The following is a 7,555-nucleotide window of genomic DNA, read 5'->3' as shown; positions in this document are numbered from 1 at the left end:
ATCTAAAGTGACAGAATTGCGGTTAATAATTTTTTTTTTTTTATCACAGGTGACTTGAGGTACAATAGCAGGGCACGTGGGTGGGGACAGTTATGGCGCGATGCCAACAGTCTTCGCCATCTCGCGCAATCCGTACGGCGAGTGAGGGAACGGTGAGAGGACATGGGCTACGTGGACGCGCGTGCATACCCGTCGTATTCCGCACAGACGAGTCCGTGAGTCACTGCCTGAATTTTCCACTCCCCTGGATAGAACCCATTACACATTACGACACTCAATTCTTCCTAAAAAAATAAAAAACATCACCCGTTTATATATCCTCTAGTTTGATTTAAGCAATGTGTTTATTTATCTTATAATTATGTTCTTTATTTCATTTTGTTTTTTGACTAACTTTTTATCGAACACATTCTAAGAATATCTCTTACACGGGAACACATTCTTGATTCGGGTCACCAGAGCCCTAGGGACGACTCTTGTTTTTGACATTGGCACAGGAAATTAAGGTTTAGCGTTAAGTTAAAAACCCTTTTTACATTTAGGTTCTGTCGTGTCCGTCGGGTTGCGTCAGAATTTGGTCGATCAAATCATTTAACTTTCATTAACTAATCATGAATTGCGCACGCATTAACTCTAAACACGTATTCAAACAGAGGACGCAAGGCTGTAGGCCTGCGCACAGCCATCTGTTAATATGGGCCTGTCGGATCTGGGCTGTCCACTTATGTAATCCTGATATTGAGCGATGGGATCGGTTGCGTCTCGCGTCGAGAGCCTCGTTTTAGAGAAATTAAAAGTTCAGGCGTGCGTTCATGCGCCGTTTAAAATGGCGTCATCATAAATCACTATATATTACTGTTAAATTAGGTGGTATATTCGTTTTAAACCGATATCATGTCTATAATGATATTACTGTACCCCTCTCTCTCTCTCTCTCTCTCTCTCTCTCTCTCTCTCTCTCTCTCTCTATATATATATATATATATATATATATATATATATATATATATATATATATATATTATAGGCTATCGATGTTATGCGCTCCGTTCAGCGGTAGGCTAAATTGAAAAAATACATTAATAAAAATAAAATGCATAGCAAATGGGCTTTTGTTCCAGGCTGCTCGCATATGGGGGAAAGGGGTTTGTAAAGCAAGTTTCTTCCGGATCCATTTTCTTTTCATCGACCTGTTACATCACACAATGTCTCACACAATGATTTAAAGCAAACCGAAACGGTGGAGAGGAACAGTTGGGACTATTTAGGGCAGACTATGTGGGTAGCTCTAATATAAAATTATATTGCTAAATGCAAAGGGAGAAATCAAAAAGCTCAATTCCTGCGATCATTGAAATCGACAATCTTATCTCGGCGTAAGGGGGGGGGGGGACGCATGTGCTGGCTATAAATTGTTTCTTGTTCTTGGCGGATTTAATTGTCTTTGTTCTGCTCGGTGTGCCCATTTTGCATGTTCCTAGCCAATTGCAGCCGTTCAACTGGGTCAGTGCAATTGACAACGTTTACTGCCATCTTGCGCGATTAAGTCAATCAATTTCAAAGATACGCCTCGACCGCGAGTACACTGTGGATAGCCTTTCGCTCGCGCCGCTTTGTCGACGCTGCCTTGCTGCATCCTTTGTACGTGCACATCCTCACTAGCTTCATGGCAACACTGTACACAAATGTACAGAGTTCAACCACTCTGCTCGGCACGGGTAGAGTGCGCGCTCTCCAATTGGGTCGAATCGACCCCCCACTGGACACAAATAATCAGTGCCATATTGACAGGATCTTTTATAAAATCAGGTAAATTAAAATTACGACGACTCTGTTGGGAAAAGTCGCATTTGACAGGAAGTACATGACCAGCAAATGGTTCATTCCCAAAGTAAGACGTGCAAAAATGAACGCGCCGCACCCCAACTAACTAGAGAAAATCCACCGAACCCATTGGCGGCATTTGACACACCCCTCGTTGGTTGTAATACGATAGGAGCCCTTATTAGGCGGGTTTTACTCTGCGGATTTGTCGGCGTATTGGTTGTAAGTCATGCCAATAACAAAATCATTTGCATATCCAGGTCAGGTTGCAGACACAGGGACGTGGGTTGGGCTGTATCAGTGCAACTGTACTGAACTTCAGCGGTACAGTAGGTTGCTATAAAAGAAAATGCAAGTTCATTACAATTTTTTTTCCCCTCGAACAAACCGGTACAGGATAATAGATATAAAAAAATTATGTAGCTAATCATCCAAACAAAGAAACATATTTTGGCTTCAAAAGAAAACTTCAAATAATGGTGAGTACCTAGCTAATTGCTTGCTATAATTTGGCATTTTCTTCTGAATTTATTTTACAGAAATGTAAATTATGCATAATTTTCTCTAAAATGTTTATGCTCTTCTCAAACGGTATTTTTGAAGGGACTGGCAAGCTACTTCTAAATCTAAATGAAGATAGGCTATCTGCAGAATATTGAAAACACGATTGGAGAACAGTCTTTGTAGCACATCCAGATGGCTTTGTTGATAAAATGAAAGTTCTAGCTCGCTTCTGTAAATAACTCGCGAGTTTATTGGCGGAATGCAGAAGCTGGTGTAAGTGTTCATTGATTTCGCAGATGCTTATTGTTCAAAAGTAATTCCTGTTCTCAGTTGTGCAGAATGTATTATTATTATTATTCTTATCAGCTATTATTATATTATTATTATTATTATTATTATTATTACGTATTATTGTTAGTAGTAGTAGTAGTAGTAGTAGTAGTAGTAGTAGTAGTAGTCGTCGTAGTAGGAGGCTAGTATATTAATTGTTCTCATTCATTAATGGGAGTATCTATTATTTTCTTGTAGCACCCATTGTGTAAAGCGCCTGGACCTTGTTATTTCCAAAAGCAGGTAAGCCACTGACTAACGCACATTGCGCTTTTCACATTCCACTGTGCGTGTGACAGCGGCTAACCAGCTTTTCGGGGTATCACCAAGTCAAGTCCCCCCCCCCCCCCCCGTCAAGTCAAGTCTCGGAGACAGCCGGACCAGAAGCGACGCAGACTGCGCGGTAATGATGTTTCAGTCTTCACTTAAATGGAAAGACCATACGCGCCCCATCCGACGCATACTGTAGCTGACAAGGCCGAAAACTCGGGTCATGTGGGAAATATCGAACCGCGAACCGTACCGTAGTGGCTGGCTCCTGTCGAGGCATTATCCGACACAAGACAATGGGAAATGCAGCAGACGGCTGTGGAGGGGAAAGGCCAGTGGAGATTACTACCCCCGATTAAACTGTAGTCTACTCCAACGAAACCAAAAGTTTAAAAAAGGCGAGTGACTCGTGATACTGTGCGTTATATGAATATTCGACAGGGCTACAACGAAGGACACTTTGTCCTAATCTGATCAACGAAAAGTAATCCATAATGCCCGGACAAATTTGGATTTATTTCAGATGTGGTGTCACAAATGTGCAATAAACGAAATTATGTAATTGCATTACATAACGAACTACTCGTTTTTGGACTTGAATAAATTGGCTTATCTCTACCAGTCTTGTGTAGCGTTTTTTTTTTTGTTTTGTTTTTTTTGTTATGCGACGCCTTTCCCAATAAGTGGAATTCTGGGTGTAAGATGCATATTTCGATCCCTTATACCGCCGTCAGCAAGCATGGGGTTAAACGTGCAACTCTGCCAGTGGCCACGAGCTCTTGTTGTAACGTGTGATAAATTCTGCCGTTCTTCCTAATCATTTTCACTTTCACAAAATCGTTTCCTGCCCACCACTTTTCGGTTTATGGGCCACTCGACCGGCTGGGAAAGATATGCCTGTGGTTCGTCTGAAACGAGGGACACGCGCAGCGCGCTCTTTCAAAGCAAACATTTTAGGTGGATAAGGGCATCTGCGCGCGGTAGTGACGGCCTAATTTCCCGCAGAGTATCGCAGGCCCAGTGTAAATGGAGAGCGACAGTGCGTGTGTGTGTGTGTGTGTGTGTGTGTGTGTGTGTGTGTGCGCGCGCGCGCGCTGGGGGAGGAGATGGGGGGGGCGGTTGGGGTTGTGTCAAGGAGCAAGAATGACGCCAGCAGTTGTGATCCAGAAACACGGATTTTCTGAAGATTAGGACCGATTCTGCATTGATTGTCATCTTGCAGTATCTCGGTGTAAGATCATTCCTGACTGCACGAGGCTCTTTTTGCATTGGGGGCGGGGGGGCTTGAGCAACTCACTCTTTGTGGCCATTATTCGGGGAGTTTCTTCAAGTGTTTCTCTAATAGTCTCCGCAGAAACAGCAGCTGCCGTCACCGCCCGTCCCGGATTGCTCAAGTTCTGCCCTGTGGACTGTTCGCACTGCAGGGAAGACTGGTCACATGGTGCCTTCGCTCTCGCTAACTCGCAGCATTTGAACGCGCGTGCATTCGCACATGGAATGCGGACTCCGCGGCTAATGCGAAACCCAGCCGGACTCGACCGGAGACGTTTAATCGCGGCGGTGGATCGACGGGCGGATTCTGCAGGAAGACACCTTCTGTGCTGGGAGTCGTTCATTTTGCACTCTTTTAATGAGCCGGCGGCTTTCCCATCAGAGCCCAGGCCTACATGCGTTACAGCGGCGCTGCAAAAAGTCAATCCATTTCATTTTTTTTTTTTTTTTGCCAACTTCTGTTTTTAATTATTTAATGGGCTCAAATCATGTTTTATTGTGAAGTTCAGGTAAGCAACAGCTGGAGCTGCAGAATGCGAGCGTGTCCTAAAGCTTTTACTGTGTTAATCATGTATCGGAGTGAACCGGCTCTTATTTTATACAGCTGTCAGATAACTGAAACTATGGTAATCACTTGGAACAAAAATGGTAAATGGACTGCGTTTATATAGCGCTTTTATCCAAAGCCCAATTAATGCCTCGCACTCACCCATGCACTCACACACACACTCACACCCACCGTGGTAGGCTGCCATGCAAGGCACCAACCAGGAACAATTGGGGGTTGGGCTTGCAGGCCCAAGGTTGTGGGTGTGTCTCCCATGTGGAGTACTGCGGTTTTGCCCTTGATTTAAGGTCCTTAATCTTCATTAAAGGTACAATAGGTAAGATTTTTGTGTTAAAACATTGTTACAAGACCGTCATAAATCCCTTCCTGTCATTGCTGTACAAACATTCTCACTCATTGGTTGAAAATTGCTTCTAATTGCCACAGCCAATGATGGTGTGTGTTCACAGAGAAGGGGGAGGGAGGGTGTTGCGGTTTGACGGTGTTTGTTGCTGCAATTCCTCTCTCGACTGTTAGAAGTCTGAAATGACCTATGGTGCCTTTATATGACGTTATTCATGCTCTGTAAATGGCTGTATAAATGGGTTTCATTTCAAAGGACCGTAAGTAACCCGTTTAAATTGTTCTCGATATTGTGTGTCAGTTGATGTGTGGTGAGCGTCGTGGCACAAAATGGCCGCCGTTGTGCCGTGTGTCACCCAGGTGTGCGCTGCTCATGGTTGGTGGTTAAGGTGGGTTTCCCCCCTCATCACTGTAAAGCACTTTTGAGTGTGAGAAAAAGCCAATACAAATGCAAGTAGTTATTATGTGTGTACAACGCCTGCCGTTGCCGTTCACCGTTGCTGTCTGTCCCCTGGCCAAACCAACTCTGTGCCCTGTTTTGCAGAGCTAAACTAAATCAACAGATCCTCTTCCAGGATATGTGCCCCGGACACACACTGATGTTTGCAGTGGAGTTAATGGGAACAATAAACGTTTGCATTAGCTTCTAAATGTAGCATTTTCTTTTTTTTAGAAGGGTTCCAGAAAGGGGGCAGTTGTGTACAGATGATTTTGAGGTGTTTGGAAATAAACTAAGATGTTTGAAATGTAGTGAAGCCATATCCCATCCATGCTTTCCCTGTACTAACACGTGGCACACCCAGTGACTGAGTGAGTGTGAGACTCCCAGTGACTGAGTGAGTGTGAGACTCCCAGTGACTGAGTGAGTGTGAGACTCCCAGTGACTGAGGGAGTGTGAGACTCCCAGTGACTGAGGGAGTGTGAGACTCCCAGTGACTGAGTGAGTGTGAGACTCCCAGTGACTGAGTGAGTGTGAGACTCCCAGTGACTGAGTGAGTGTGAGACTCCCAGTGACTGAGGGAGTGTGAGACTCCCAGTGACTGAGTGAGTGTGAGACTCCCAGTGACTGAGTGAGTGTGAGACTCCCAGTGACTGAGTGAGTGTGAGACTCCCAGTGACTGAGTGAGTGTGAGACTCCCAGTGACTGAGTGAGTGTGAGACTCCCAGAGACTGAGTGAGTGTGAGACTCCCAGTGACTGAGTGAGTGTGAGACTCCCAGTGACTGAGTGAGTGTGAGACTCCCAGTGACTGAGTGAGGGTGAGACTCTCAGTGGATGTTTAGGGCAAATGAGAAACTGAAACTGAAAGTGAAATAAAGTTCCCATAAGTCTCGGCCATTGTCACTGCGCAGGTCAAGTAAATGGACTACATTGATATTACACTTTCGGGCTACCCAAAGCGCTTTATAATTAGTGCCTCTCGTTCACACACACGCACACGCACACACACACGCGCACACACAGCTCATCAGGAGAAACTGGGGGGTGAGGTGTGTTGCCCAGGGACACTTCAACACACCCAGGTTGGGGGATGGAACCGGCAACCTTCTGACTGCCAGACGACTGGTCAGCTAATGTGGCACCCTGGTAGGAGCTACGGTGGACTGAGGGTGAGGCGGGAGGTGTGGGGTTGTAGAATATCTGACGTGTGACCGGCAGACGCTGGGAAAGGTTGGACACGCCAAGCACACTACTCCGGTACTCCCTGACGAGCGAAATCTCCCAGCATCCTCCGGGTCGGTGACGCCGTTGTCTTGACGATGCGCCACACCTTGCGCGTAGCTCAGAGGGATCGGAGCATGCTCGAGGAACGCACACGCAACACGCCGGTACGATGGCTGAGCCCGTGTCCGTCATCGGGAGAACACGCGTGCTCTGCACTACGAACGGTCTGCTTCTGCGGGCGGACGTCAGCGACGAGCCGTTCCCCCGCTGTGTCCAGGGGATCAAAGGCTCACAGCCACAACCGTCGCATGGAGCCGAGTGCCTTTCGCGAAGCCTATAGCTCTAATACCGGCAAAAACAACGGCTTCATGTGTCCGGGAGATGATCCAGAGCCACAGGGAGAGCTCTGAGTGCAGGGTGTGTGGAGCCCAGATGAGCTATTTATACTGCAGGGCAGACAGTGGGCCACTGTTCTACTGCTGACGTGCTAACACAAAGAGAGAGAGGGGGGAATGCTGTCCATGATGTAAGCGTGTGTGTGTGTGTGTGTGACCAGCAGGGCAAGACTGCATTTCCTCATGCCTTGGGGGCTTTTTATTTTATTTTTTTAGATTGTCTCAGAATGTCAGGTTACCAATGCAAATTACCACTTACTCCGAATGCAATGCATTGTGGGATTGACTAAAGGCATATAAAAACCATCCTTTCAGGGAGGGAAATAAAAATAAAAAATCTTGAATGATGTGAAGTACAGTCCATGCAACCACGGCCAATGCAAATG

General features: G+C 45.9%; 1 long non-coding RNA gene across 1 annotated transcript; it reads left to right on the top strand.

Annotated features, from left to right (window-relative positions):
• Positions 1–2,138: 2,138 nt before the first annotated feature.
• LOC133112113 (uncharacterized) lies at positions 2,139–3,546 on the top strand. The gene is made up of 2 exons (XR_009705037.1): positions 2,139–2,303; positions 2,857–3,546. It is a non-coding gene; the product is annotated as an uncharacterized LOC133112113 (long non-coding RNA).
• The last annotated feature ends 4,009 nt before the right edge of the window (positions 3,547–7,555 follow it).

This window comes from Conger conger, chromosome 15 (genome assembly GCF_963514075.1).
Source record: "Conger conger chromosome 15, fConCon1.1, whole genome shotgun sequence".
Lineage (NCBI taxonomy): Eukaryota > Metazoa > Chordata > Actinopteri > Anguilliformes > Congridae > Conger > Conger conger.
The sequence above is the reverse complement of the archived record's forward strand: the minus strand, read 5'-3'. Positions and strand labels throughout refer to the sequence as shown.